Consider the following 15682-nt stretch of genomic DNA (forward strand, 5'->3'; position numbering starts at 1 on the left):
CCGGACAAAGAACCACCGGACAAATAAGAATACGAGCTAAGAAAAACGTTGTAAAATAGGCACTAAGGACCATAAAGCTGAATCTGAGATATATGGGTTTAATGAATAATTCATTTATTTTTCATAAAATGACTATTTTATTTGCTTCTCAATAGATATAAGAAGAAAAATTTATTCTGTAAATTCTAACCCTAAATATGCCAGAAAATGCAATATTACGTTATATAAATCATCAGGACCTTATGATAAAGGCAATGGTCACCAAGGTGTTCCAGACGGCTCGGTTTTTATCCTCTTATACCAATTTTTTGAGAGACCTCTTTAGGTAACCCAATTTTCCAGTCTGAGCCCAAAGTGTGATGATATGATATACGTTCTACGCTGCTTTCGCGCACTTAAAAATGTATAGTAAACTAAGTTACAATAATATTATATCACATGATATTTTGTATTTTCTACAAAAAGTAATGTGAAAATTTCAGTGCCTACATGATTCGATAAAATTTCGAAATAGGTCTGTAATCTGTATTAGTTACATTTTTACGTCACTAAAGAATATTATCAATGGCGTGCCATAAAATATAAAACTATACTTTTATAAATGCAAAGACTTCTGTTAAATTTTAATACTTACACTGTTACACAGAATCATTTTTTATATTAACGGCCCACACGCCCAAAGTCAAAATGGAGATTTTATGGTATTTTCAAAGCATTAGCCTGAACATTCTTTAAACGTTGTAGATAATCTATTTATATAATTTTGAAGCCTTATTATCATTTATATTTATTTTGAACATTTTATGACTGCATAAAGTATTTTTATTACATAAAATAGTATTCTTTTAAACCTTTTGATCTAATGTTTTAAAATATAGTAATATTTCAGTACATCCATGTGCAGTGGTGTTAAGATTTTTTAGATTTATTAATTTTTAAACGCATTTACAAAACCATTAGTAAAATTAATGTGAACATTATTTGGTGAAATATTTACGATAAAAAAATATATTTTATAATCTTATTCAATAATTCTTGTCAAATTTGGGATCACAGAGATTATCAATATTTATCGTGAATATTTTACAAAAATTATCTCGTAATAAATTATACTGATGGTTTCATAAATGCGTTTAAAAATTAATAAACGTAAAAAATCTTAACACCACTGCACAGTTATGTACCGAAATATGACTATATTCTAAAACATTAGAACGAGAGGTTTAAAAGAATACTAGTTTATGTAACAAAAATACTTTATGCAGTCATCAAATGTTTAAAATAACTATAAAGGATAATAAGGCTTCAAAATTATATAAATAGATTATCTACAACGTTTAAGGAGTGTCCAGGATCATGGTTTGAAAATACAATAAAAACTCAATTTTGACCTTCGACGAGCATGTCCCCCCAAATACGTAGTCTTCAATCTAAATTAAATATATTTCATAATTTACATACGTTTATGATATTTCTATATTAAAAACCGTTAGAAGATGATAAAATTACAACAAAGTTGCCCCTGAGTGACAATGATTGTTGGAAGCGCCTTGTAGTGTTGATATGCTCTACCCGAGGAGCGGATATGGTCAAAAAAACACGCGTTATATAGTGAACTATGAGAGTGAGGTGAAAACATCAAACTGAATCATCCAAAGAGCTTTTCTTCCATTGAACTGAAGGACGGTGGTTAAAGAGAGGTAGGTACAGCTTTAATTAAGCTACGTCAGTGGAGGCAGCTTTCAGCAGACATAGAGTTGTAGTGACGATGGTGAATGAATTAAATATAACAAAACTTTCATCAATTAGAATTTAAATGATAATCGATTGAAAAGGCGAAACAAGTACAGTTTGTGTGGATAACGAATGACGTTAGCTGTGAAGGACTCATAATATAATAGGTAGGCAATTAATATTTCAGTGGGGTTTGAGAAACACTTAATCCTATCCTAAGGTCACTTGTACTCCATCCAGCCAAGTTTAATAAAATAACCACACAAATTTAGCACTGGGGAGTCGTTCGGCTGGCTTCGAATAACCGCCGCAACAGCGAAACTTCATATAAACCGCCATTTAATTTTATGGTTGAGTGCCTGGCCATTAAAAATCAGCCAATTAATAATTTCTACTGAATTATTCATCTGAATTTCAATCTCTTTCACGCTTAACAATATTGATTTATTAAATATTTGGTTTAACAAATTTTAAAATAACACTTATACCAAATTATAATAAATATAGATACCTATGCTCAATAAAGAATGTCGCATTTTTAAATCTCGTTAAGTCTTCATTAGATAAAAAAAATAATGTGTAATAAATTTCGTTGAATATAATGATATATAACGGTAGGTATAGATAATCTATCTTTGTGTCAGGAAAAATTAGCGAGACTTACAAAACTGATCAATGCACTTTTTCAATGCTGTATTATTTTATCTGTTTATATATATTTAGTATTACTTTTCTACGAATTTAACGTCCTTTCTCATGTTTGTAATGTAACTATTTGAATATGATAGTGCTATTATTAACACCATGATATGTATGAATTAAAAAAAACAAAAACATTGTGAGAAAACAACATGAGATTGATTAATTATTATTTTGAAAATATGGCCGAGCGGCTTACACGTCAGCTTATAATGTCGTGGGTCCAAGATTTAAATCTTGGTTCTGGCAAATACCTATTTTGTTTTTCAATATATGTTTAAGTCAGCGTATGGACCTAATAGGTCAAGTAGGAGCAAGTGGCTAATATATAAACCTCCGCTCTATGTAGGCCCATATTATGAAATTATACTAAGACACATTGTCAAAGTAGTAAAAAATAATCAGTAAATTCAATATACGAAATAAAATACGCACTAAGTGCCCGAAAATCGAAAAAAAGTGAGTAAGTTTGCAGAATTTTTATATGTGCCATCGCCAATATCCGAAATAGCCCGTATTTATTTATTTATTTATAAAAAGAGTATTACGGTATTACAGCTATTGGCCAATGCGCCATAATACATAATAAATACAAATATATAAACATATCTTAATTACAAATAACAATAAAAAGACAGCATGTGTAAATATTAATGAAATATGATAATGTATACAATTATAAATTTAGCCTATTTAATACGTCCACAAACATTATATAGTTAATAAAAAACAAATCAACCTTTATGGTGTCATCAAAAAAGCTAATTGCACGATACACAGCATCATGAAACATAACATCTGTCCTGCGACGAGGTATCTTGAAGACCGTGCTACGAGTGATATTGGTGGGAACATGAAAATTAATATTTGCCAGTATATACGGATTGTAAATGAACCCACGAAGAAGTAAAAAGAAATGCTTTAAAAGAACAATCACTCTTCGGGTAGACAGGGATTTCATTGATAGCATACCCAGAAGAAAACGAGTCGGGAAATTCATTTTATTGTCATTATCATAAGGAAAGAACCCGTATGTCCTTAAGTAGAGAAATCTAAGAAATCTATTGTGGACTCGATCCAACTTAATTGTGTGGATGGACCTATTAGGACTCCAAATAATGCTGGCATATTCAAGAATACTCAACACAAATGATACGTATAATGTACGTAGCACTCGGACGTTTTCGAATGATTTTGAAACCCTCATTACAAAACCAAGCATTATGCTAGATCTAGTACTGATGTCAAGAATATGCTGATTGAAAGTGAACTTTGCATCATACAATACACCCAAATCTTTTATCTCCGTTACCCTACTCAATATTATACCAGACAATGTGTATGGGATTTTTTAAATATTACCTACAGTTATTTATACTAGATTATTGAATAAACTTGTGCGTGTGGTAGAGTGAATTCCACTAAAGTGTAATGGAAAAACCGTCACGAAAATCGAACGAAAATATGTATTCGTCTTATTATAGTGGTTCTTGACGTTCGGACATATTTTTGTTATTTCCTCACAAAAATAAAAATAATAGAATAACCAGCGCTCACAACGAAACGAAACTCTCAAGTTGACTAAAATAAATGTAGAATACAAACGTCGTGGAAAGTCAGATTTAAAATAACGAGTGAGTTTGCACCAAAAGATTAAAAACCTATCACGGAAGCTGGATAAAGGATTAAAAGTTTTCTCTCCATTAATCCATCGTGAGAGAGAGAATTTTAAATGGAGTTAATGTCAAAATTAAAATAAGTTTTGCAAACTGTCGCTGCTATGTACCCACATACAAAATAATTATCTTATTATTATCATTAAGTGGAATCTTCAGTAAAATGCAAAAAATAGGATTTAGAGATTATAACAAAATATTATTGTGTTGTAGCTCCCTTGAACTTGCTAATAGGTACTTTGTATTTAATTACTTTTTTTTATTCAACAAATAATTCACAAGATTCAAGAATGAAACATTCTAATTATTGAACATACATAATTTTGAAAACACTGAGAAAATACATTATAAACAATAGAAAAAATCTTTTTGAAAAAAGTAAGACACTCCGCAGGAATGGAATCTGCATCTCTCCGGTTTCGCGCCCACGCACATATACCACTATGCTAAAGGTACCATACTTAATTACGACAAATGTTCAATAATGGCTCTTATAGTACTATCGGAACAGAGCAGGAGCACGGATCACTGGAGCAATGGGGTTTTACCTGGAGCAGGAGCGAAGCCGGAGCACCAAAGATTTTGGCACCAGACTGTGGATCGGCTTCAATAGAATCGTTAAAAATACGCTGAGCTCCGCTTGTCGAAAATCCCATTTATTATAAAATTTTAAACACATTTTAAATTTATGAGTTGTTTTTCTGTTAGGTTACAATATTATTCTTGTTAACAAAAATGAATAACAGTGATTTTTTTTAATTGTAAACATGTTTTGCGCGGTCATATTAACAAGCCTAAGCCAGTGCGTCATCTCACCACTGTGCTGCGACACAAAATTTATGACCCATTATTCATACATTCAAACTCAATAGACTAATAAATTAAAATATACCTATATTCAAGTGCTATCTCGTTTGTGCGCATTTAATGTCAATAGTGTTGAAAGTCTACCAACTGGCGAGTGCACAGAACAACGAATCGCGATGATATCATCACAAGTTTTTGGAATAAGTTTATTGGGCCACACATACTGAGTATGGGTAGTTTCATCCGAAACTTGAGTACACAAACTGGTGACAGTATTTCCAACTCACCTCTACTTCACACTTTTAATATGACATTTCACTATAATTTCTGATTCACCCAATTAGTGCACGATTATAATTATGTGTAAATATTGACAAAATAAACCTAGAGTACTTCATAGGATTGGAGAGTGTATAATTAAATTCGTATTAAATTTGACATTTCATATATGACCGAATCAAAGCAGAAATTTGAATAGGAGTAGTGGAAAGATACTCCTCTTCAATTACATGTGGAAACAGCCAAAATAAATACATTGGGTATTACTTTTAGGATGAATAATCGCGTAAATTACTGAGAAATGTGTGTGTAGGTTGTGTGAACAAAGAGCTACCAATAGAATAATAAAAAAAATATCTATTACTGATACAACCACTCTTATGGCTCAAATAGACTCTATGACGATCGGTCATATTATTATAAATGCCGAAAAACCCGTTTCTCACGTTGGCATCCTGTGTCACAGGGTGTCAAAGAGTGTAAATACGATGTCATATCTGTCATACAATATGTATGTATAATATGTCGGACATAGTATAATCAATCAGAAGAAATTCTTGAGACTCCTTTCTTGAGGTTGTATGGATACTATCCGTGGCTTTATCCAACTGACTTTCTCTTAGGCATGCTTACATACTGCAGTCTACAATTTAGAAGAAATCTTTATTTAGTTACGTATAAATGAGAACTCTGCCATTCTGGGCAGTGTTGACCTGTGTGTCCCTGATAACTATCTTAGCAATAGAGGACATCAGTTGTTTATTCTCCCAAGGTGCATAACTAACCTACCACTGGTAATTCCAATTGGGAGGGCGATAACTATGTTCAACGAAATTGCTTCGGGTGTTGATATATTCCACCTACGGGAGGATGAGTATAGGTTGACGTTGTTTTATAAATTCTTAAAATAGGGTCTGCTTAACTCATCCGGTGTACTTCCTTGTACCTATCTAATTTATATTTTTTGTATGTACCTACATATTTCTACTGTTTAATAACATACTATCTATCTCTATACTGATCTATCTCTTTTTTTATGTAATACTGTTTTATATTTCTTTGTTTCTAAATGTCATGTTGTGAACGTCTTAAACTTATAATTTGTGATGTCCACAATATGTTAAAAATAAATAAATTCAATTGAATCATAGACACTAAATCGCTCTTAGCATATATGTGCCCGATCGTCATATAGTCTATTTGAACCTTTACATATTGTAACAGTTCGATAGTAAAAAAACTTTAAAAAATCCTACATAAGACTACTATCTCGATTAAAAATTCTTTGATATTCGTAGTTTTTTACTTCCGGGATTAGTCTTTTAATATTTAAAGGTTTTATTCACAGATGCACTCTGATTTTCAAAATTCATGATTTACATTATTAACATAAACTAATTTATCATCGATTATGGTCAGCTTTGTCGAGTTGTAAATTTATTACAACTAAATTATTTTACATCATTAATATAATGACTTCGTAAGAAAAGTTAATTGTTTTCGACATTAAATAATGTTAAACAAATGTATTTTTTGTTTGTGATTACTGATTAAATACTATCCTTTATATGAAAACAAACATGTTATTTACATTATAAATCCCAAAACAAAATGTTAGTTCGCTAATTCGAAATGTCGAATAATAACATCATTAACATCCCGATGGATTTAACTGATATCATAATAATAATTTCAGTTTATTCGAATGCCCGTAATGACAATAATGGCTATTAAAATCATTGTATTTTGAAAAATACTTTCATAATGATTGCATGTTTGTATAGGTTTTGTATGAAATACGTATTAATTATTAATACATCCTAAATTGAGTTATTATCGGTCATGTCGTTAATATTGTATTTTAATAACATTGATATTTATTTAGACTGCTTTAATTGTTTTAGTGTTTTCCATGTTCATGTATCTATGGAGTAAATCTAACAAGCAACAAAAAATACAAAATGCTCAACGTATTCAAGGTATATGGTGGTATATAATGTTTGAGGCTTTCACGGTTGTTTTTTTTTTATTGTAGAAGAGTTTTAGGTTTCCATCGTGTGTCCTTCTTCCTTCTTTACTCGACGTTTCGGGCTCGTTGCAGAGGCCATTATCAAGATATGATATGTTTTATGATGAAAATGTAGTGTAGATATGTAAATGTAAACATTGCTCTAAAAATGTCAAAAGGAATCCGATTAGCTAAGTTGCTCCGTTGCAACGTTGCTCAGAGTAATTTGTCAATCGTTACGACCAGGGATACCGGCTCGAATATTGGATTTTGCTGTGCCGGAAGTCATACGTTTTTAACCGTAATCCATCATCCCTATTAATATTTTCACATAGCCACTGTGGACACATAGAAAGATCACAAAACTTATTTCTCAACACTGAAGGGCTGATGAGAGAGAAAATTGTATTCTGTGTGATTGCGTCGTGCAGAAAACGGGTGTTACTTTAGTCTACAAAATCAACTAAAGTCTTGCATCCTCTCTAGTAGTAACTTACGCGTTGGAATGTTGGACTCTCACTAAGGACTACGAGCGTGTGCTCGATATATTCGAGAGGAAGGTGCTACGTAGAATATATGGGCCCATATTAGAAGGAGAAAATAATGGTGTATTCGACACAACCTCTTTCAAGGAGAATGCATCTCCACATTGTTTAAACTTGGTAGCTCCATGTAGCAAAAATGGACAGTGCATAACCGCCGAGGCGATTCCAAGATTTCAGTGGGTTGAATGGTGTCAGCAGAGATGCTATATCAGCAGACGGAAACACCTGGAGGACACTGGACAAGGCTAGGACCCGCCCTTGGTTGTTGGGCCATGAGGTGATGTATGATTGCATCGTAAAGATTAATTGTATTAAGCAGTGTTCCGGATAAAAAGGATACAGAGCGAACGGCAATGAGGTGAAGTGACAAAGTTAATGAATCCATTTAAAAACTAATAATATATTGTATTAATACTTGTAGAAGATAGGGGTCATCTGATCCAGAATTTGGCAGCACCTATCTATTATAGGGTAATAAAATTCTCAAATAAGATATTATTTTTTTAAAAATTGCTATTTAGAAGAGTTATTTCCAATTGAATATTAATCATAGGTGAATTATAAACTAATTAAGCAATTATTTTATTTTTCTGACTGAATTTGACTTGAACCCTCAACATACGATACCAGGTGGGTATGCTTTATTAATTAAATCATCGATGCGGGCCGATACCCAATTTAACCAAAATTTCTTAAAACATACGCTTTGGAGGCATTACCTCAAATGATATATTATTTACAGACCTAAGAAAAGATGTTTGAAACCGCAAAATTATTTAAATACAAAGATTACAGCAAATAATTATTGAAAAGAAATGCTTATAAGATTTTTCAGTACAGTTCGGTTATGAGGAATACAGCGGAAAACACATTTTGAAAATAGCCGATATACTTAACTATTTGATAGGTTAACCTAACTTAACCTAACCTAACCCCAACCTAACCTAACCTAAACTAACCCAAACCAACAAATAATCCAGTATATCGGGTATTTTCAAAATGTGTTTTCCGCTGTATTCCTCATAACTGAACTGTACTGTTGCTATAAAATTTTAATTACATTTTTTTATTTAACCAATTATAAAACGACCGGCTAAAGCATCGGCTTATAATGTCGTGGGTTTCATGTCCAAGTCATGGTTCTGGCAAATAGACATATTATTTATCAATGTGTGGTTGGAGTCAGATTATGGACCCAATAAGTTGAGCAAGTGGCTAACATCCATTTCTCGTGAAAACAAAAATCTGTTAATACAAACCTCCACAGAATACAGGCTTGTGTGATCTGATTGGTATCGGACATGGTCAAATATAATAATACTATGTAATTTTTGTTTTGTCGGATCCAACTACTTTTAAAAATAAAATCTGAGATAGAAGTAAAACCTTATAAATTAATATGTACATATTTTTACCCTTTCATGACTAAATACAACCAATCTTTTACATTACGATTATCAAGTCAATAAAACGCGAATTTCTGGCTGCTACAAATACAAACTCGACATCATTATAAACTGTACCATTTTATATTGCATTGTATTAAATATTTATAACTAAACGAATATAATTCTAACAGTTGTTATTGTCAGCAAAAATAATATCGAAGGCAACTAAAATTGCTGTGGATGTAAAAAAAAAAAAAACTTTTGCGGCAATAAAAAAAACTTGAAACATTTTGATTCGCGCCGTGATACACCACCGGCGGATAGCGAAAGGTTTTCATTCTGCCGGTCGAGAGGGAAAACTTCAACAGGTCACGTAGAAAGCAGTAATGTACCTGGGTAATGCTGGAACCTTTTGAAAGAATGTGCGAGGAAAGCACGAAGTTTCCCTTTAAAAAGCTCACAAAAGACGTTTAGTTTTATTGGTATTTAGGAAACTTCTACTCGCTGTCTTGTTACTTTTGCCTTATTTAATTTATCTTTATAGTTTACTAACTTTTTGTATATATTATCGATATTTATAATTATATGTATGTATGTACATACATGCTTAAACACCTTAAAAATGTTATAATATCATATCAATATTTCAATTCGTTAGTGTTGTTAGTAGTTTTGTAATACAAGTTATATGCCACCCGGTTAAGCCCTAATAGGGGGTCTAGGACGATTCGGCGCCGGGACAACTGGGCGCCATGCAATCGAATGCAATTCGAAAATAAATAGACGTTCATGAATTATTTATAAGTACTTTTAAAATATATACTTAATATTGTTATTTAATACTTGGTTAGAATTTAAATATGCACACGTAAATAATGATTTAATTGTGCATATGTTGAAGTTTCAGCGAGAAGAGAGTTCTTTTTTTTATATAAAGCCTCAAGCATGATAATTCTTAATCCGCAATAAAAACATTATGTTAACTTAAATGTTAAGTTACATTAAAATTCCTCGTCTACTTTCTGTATAAAATCGTAACGAACGTCTATTTATGTCAGAGACAGTGCGGCGTCCAATTGTTCTGGCGCCCAGTTGTCCCATTCCCCTAATAGGAATATATTGGATCTTGGACAGCGATGGATGGCAAACCTTTTTATAGTTACGTGCTTAATACCTAAAAATGATTTTAAATAATATATGGAGAACAGCGTTGCCAGAAGTCCCACTTAAAAAAAAATAGATTCAGTTAAGGTGATGTCTTTACTCAGCCTTTCTACCAGAGGCACCTAGCGGATAAATATGAAGCTTGCAATTTGAGAATTTTTTTTGGATAATTTACAATTTCAACTGTATTAATTAATACATAGGTAGGTATATAGGTATCTGAAATATCAAAGATAAACCTACAAATTAAGAAAAAATGGGCGATACGACAGATGGTGCACACTTTTTCATTCATACTTATTTGTTTTCATGAATACATATTAGACATATTGTTGGTTCATTTTTTTTTAATTCATTAAGCCCTGCATATTATTCTATCTATAAAATATCCAAAGTTATGTACGATTTAATTGAATAATTTTAGATGTTTTATGGACGAGTATTTTTTGACTATTATCTATTGTGGCTTGGTTTTCGCAGGGTTTAATTTAATTTTAAAAACTAACCAACAATATCTGTAAATATTGTAGTATTATTTCAATGAAAACTAATACGTATGACTGACAAAGTTTGGTGTGCACTATTTATGGCGGATCTTAACAGCGTACCTCCACCCTTCGCCACTGGTAGTTAGTATTTATTTATATTTCTTAGCTCACAATATCATGTAATGAATCTATCAATATAGTGTGTATTGTATGACCGCTAATCTAAATAATATGATAAAACAAAAAACCGCAACCACTCAGCACTTGAGATAATAAAATGAGCGGAAACAGCTGATGGAATCTAAATACATTATTATGAGAGCGCGTAAGCAGCTTACGGTTAAACGACTCTAAATGAGCGTCTCGATGAAAGAATACAAACATGTTTCGCTGAATTTTGACATCAAACATCTCAGTTATTTTTAAGAGAGACGAAGATCATTAATAATTCGCGAGTTTCTTCCTGTCACTCCGGGTGATGTCTTCATTCTAACATCACCCGTCTCATGAATGTAAGTACGAAATAAATGGCAAGAAGAATAATGTATAAAACAAACACTGACGTCACTTTAAATTATTTCTATTTATAAAGAAAAAAATATCTTACCCGCCAAAAAAACTTTTGTTCGATTCCAAAATTAAAGCATTCAATTATTTAAATTTGTATTTACACATAGAAAATCAACGTGAAGAAAACCAATGTTTTGTGTAATAGGTAAATAGCACCTGTCCTGATCTAGATTTCCTTCTGATTAGCGACGGACAAAACATCGAGAGCATCCACAGCTTCAAGTACCTGGAGGTACACATCACGGGAGATGGCATTTTGCAGAAAGAGCTCGCTATTCAAATGGGAATGGCTTGACCAACATTCAACTCGATGCGGAATGTCTAGGATTAAAATGTCTCGGTCAAAACCAAATGCCGCCTATTCGACGGCGCTGCTTTACGGTAGCGCATCATGGCACTTTACGAAAGTATACTGAGCTTCGAAAACAGATATTTGCGACCGATACTGGGTATGCGGTGGTATGACTTTAGGAGCAACGAGGAGATAATAGAACCCACCAAGTAGCCTCTCATCATCCTGAGACTGAAGAGGCGACGTTGGACCTGACTCGGCTACGTGCTGCGGATGCCAGAAGAGAACCTCAACCTAGCTTGCCTGTTCTTCAAGCCGATCAGATTCTAGCATCCTGGAAGGCCACTAAATACTATCTATAGAGTATATACGGTGGAGCTACGGGATGCTGGTTTGACCTGGAACGAAGCAAAAAGACTGGCGAGCGACAGGAATTCTTGGAGGCGCCGCGTGATGTCCATATGCTCCAACTAAGGGGAGGATATGTGATTAAAAATAAACAATGTGTGAGTCTGGCACAGCTACATGATTTCAACCCGCAATCCTAGAAATAGAAGATGAACCTTATATCAGTTCTGTCCCTTTAAACTGGCTTAAAATCCGGTGCGAGATCTGAGTTGCTTCACGAAGAAGTTTAGCACTTACTCAATTTATTACATCTATGCTGGTCCAAATAACATGTGAATTTTACAGATCCTGGATTCACATACAAGACCACGTGTCCGGAAATTTGTACGTATACAGTTTGCCTTAACACAGTTAATCCTGAGTTGTTCTATCGGAAATAGATGACCGTATAAAATATGTAAATCAATTCCTTACCGAAATAAACCGATTAAAAATACGTTATAAAAACCAACGGAATACATGGGAAAGACAGAAAAATAGGTAGGTAAGTAAATTAGAAATGCAATCATAATATCGTACAATTTTCGTCTTTGTTCTGGCAGAACACACTAACTGGAGAATACTAGTTTTGAGTAATTTGACTTTGAAGATGTTAAAATGTTTGAAATGATCTATCATGTGAGTTTATTAAGTAATCGTAAAAATGATGACTTTAAAATAAAGACTGTTTATTTATTAAGAAGGTTTCCAGACGGTAAAGTTTGAAATAAGGAACATTTTGGTATAACTAACTCAATATATCATTTTTTCGAATTAGTGTCTTCTGCCAGAACAGTGACGTTATATAAAATTATCATAGGTTCTTGTATCAAGTCATACCTATCAAATATCTGATTATAATGACACCATCATTTGTTGCCAATCAATATCAAAGTATTATTATAGAATCTAATAAAACTGGAATAGTACTGACAACAATGCTCCACGAACAACAGGGTTTTTTTTATCTCAATGCTATACGGGATTTTCTGTCCGGTAAGACAGATCACGGTAAACTGTGCTACGACAAAATGTAATACGTACAATTTACATGTAACCTCAAGAGCAACGACTTTATAGGACAATATTTGCGACCCTTGTTGTTTAATTTTTTTTGTAGTGCTTATTCCACTTTTAATCAATAATTTAGGACCGGTTTCGTCCGCCTCAGAGGGACATTTTCAACTGAATACATTTGTTTTTAAACAATATTTATCAAACAAAATCCAAAGCGACAGAAATAATATAACAATAGATACATAAATTATCCGTCCAATAAAACCTTCCCAATAACAAATTAATTTAAAATTAATGAGATTAGTTGATAAATATTGTTTAAAAAAAACTTATTTAGTTGAAAATGTCCCTCTGAGGCGGACGAAACCGGTCCTAATTTATTGATTAAAAGTGGAATAACTACTACAAAAAAAATGCGTTATATTAAATTAAACAACAATACAATGCAGTTCCACAATGAATTGAGAGTTAACAAAATAAAAGAAATTTACCACTTTACCATAACAGACCTTATCGTGGTAAAATGATAATTAAAAATTTGAAAAATAAATTGTGCAATTACTGGGTATAGTATTTTATATTATTTTTTTTAATCTGTTTACTCGTTTGTTGCCACAGTTTTATAGTAAAACACCGAGAAAGGCCATCCACTAAAATTGATACGTTTATATCGTATTGACTTTGCTCACAATACGTAGGTACTTTGTAGTCCTTGATATACGATAATAATAAGGTTGTAAAGATAGACATCCTTGAATACAAAATAAAGCCTGAGGGTGTTTGTTTGAGAATAAGCGATTTTGGTGGATTATGTCTAAATTTAATAATTTGGGTAATGTTTATGTATCGTAAGCCAATGGGGAGAAACTTTAAGATAGAACGAATCCAATATGTAACATGGGGCGTTTTACCTAACTCATACCCCGATTTCATATTACATATTTAGAAATTTGGTGGAGGAAAAGACCTTAGTTTTACTTATATAAATATAATTTTCATCAATACATTTTTTGCAGTTATTTTTATTAAATTAAATGGTGGCTTATAGAAAATCTGTAGTTACTTGCCGAATAAACCATTATGGTACTGTTCGGTTATCAGGAATACAGCGGAAAACACATTTTGAAAATAACCGATAAACTGGATTATTTGTTAGGTTAACCCAGTGGTCGGCAAACTCATTAGTCAATAGAGCCAAATATCAACAGTACAACGATTGACATTTCCTTTGAGAGCCAAATTTCTTAAACTTAAATTATATACAGTACTATCTCAGTAATCCGCCACCCAAAAAACCAGAAAAGTGTCCAATTAGTGAAAGCGGCGGATATTTAGTGCTGAATGACGTGACAGGGCGTGTTTAGTTGTAAAGTGTCTCTCCAAAATTGACTTCTTGTTATGCACCAATTTTTCACGGCAAATAATACAGGTCGATATGCCATTTAAGTTTTGAATAATCGCGAAAGTCTCGATCCATTCAACTTTAAATTCACGGTTTTCGTCTTCCGTTTTTCTTTGCTTCTTCTTTGTAGCCATGTCAAATAGGGCATAGAGCATTTGTGGTAGAGTCGCACTCAAGGAGCCAAAGAGCCGCATGTGGCTCGCGAGCCACGGTTTGCCGACCACTGGGTTAACCTAACCAAACCTAACCTAACCTAATCTAACCTAACCTAACCCAACCTAACCTAAACTAACCCAAACTAACAAATAATCCAGTATATCGGGTATTTTCATAATGTGTTTTCCGCTGTATTCCTGATAACCGAATAGAACCACCATTATTATTAAAAAAGTATATCCAATAATTAGTGAATATTAAAGAATTCGTATTTAGTCAACTACTACCAAGGTTCCCACCTCCACCCGTCATGTATCGACAGCACATGCACATGTATATGCATGGTCACCTTCCATGATACTATAAACGTGATTTTAAGTGCTCATTCCGTTCCGAGACGGAGCCGCACGGGACTGATGCTGCAACCGTAATTAAAGATAGAAGTTTGACTGGCTCTGCTGTCTAGCGCCATGTGTATCCGCATACCAAGTGTCACGAGTTGAAATTGATGAGCCTACAGCGGAGTCGGGACTATCCCGCTCCCCATACGACGCTGCAAATTTGCTAGTTTGCCTCGGTTGTTATATTATTATAAATGCTATCTACGAATAAAAACCATAAAGTAACCGAAGTTAAGATGTATGTATATAACTTTTGCATCACGTTGGATATTTCAATTTTGTACTTAAAGTATTATTTTTGAAAAGAAACAACATATTATTACGTACGTATTATATATTATATTAAGTACGTTATAATATTAAATTGATACGACTGTAAGTCGTATGTTAGGCTTTATAACTAAAGAGCATACATAAGTGAAACTGAAAATAATTTTCAACAATAGGTGGGACGAAATTCCGCACTCGTCGCCAATCGGAGAGCAGCAGTCGAGATGTGAGCACGTCAATTTGTTTTGTGATGGCGTCGGAGGAATATATTCTTATATCGTGTAAAGATGACTAAAAAACGTTACGCATGTACTCGAAAAAGAAAATATGTCAATGAATATATTATTATTATTATTACTAATATAACAATAAACATAAAATTAAATGGACGCATGTTGA

At 32.9% G+C, this 15682-nt stretch overlaps 1 protein-coding gene across 2 annotated transcripts in view; it reads right to left on the bottom strand.

Annotated features, from left to right (window-relative positions):
- Nucleotides 1-15682, bottom strand: part of LOC147064393 (uncharacterized) — a 601761-nt gene that overhangs the window by 404574 nt on the left and 181505 nt on the right. The gene's annotated exons all lie outside the window — the stretch shown is intronic.

Source organism: Rhyacophila brunnea, unplaced genomic scaffold, assembly GCF_057557595.1.
Source record: "Rhyacophila brunnea isolate RB1 unplaced genomic scaffold, BYU_Rbru_1.0 scaffold_7, whole genome shotgun sequence".
NCBI classification, from domain to species: domain Eukaryota; kingdom Metazoa; phylum Arthropoda; class Insecta; order Trichoptera; family Rhyacophilidae; genus Rhyacophila; species Rhyacophila brunnea.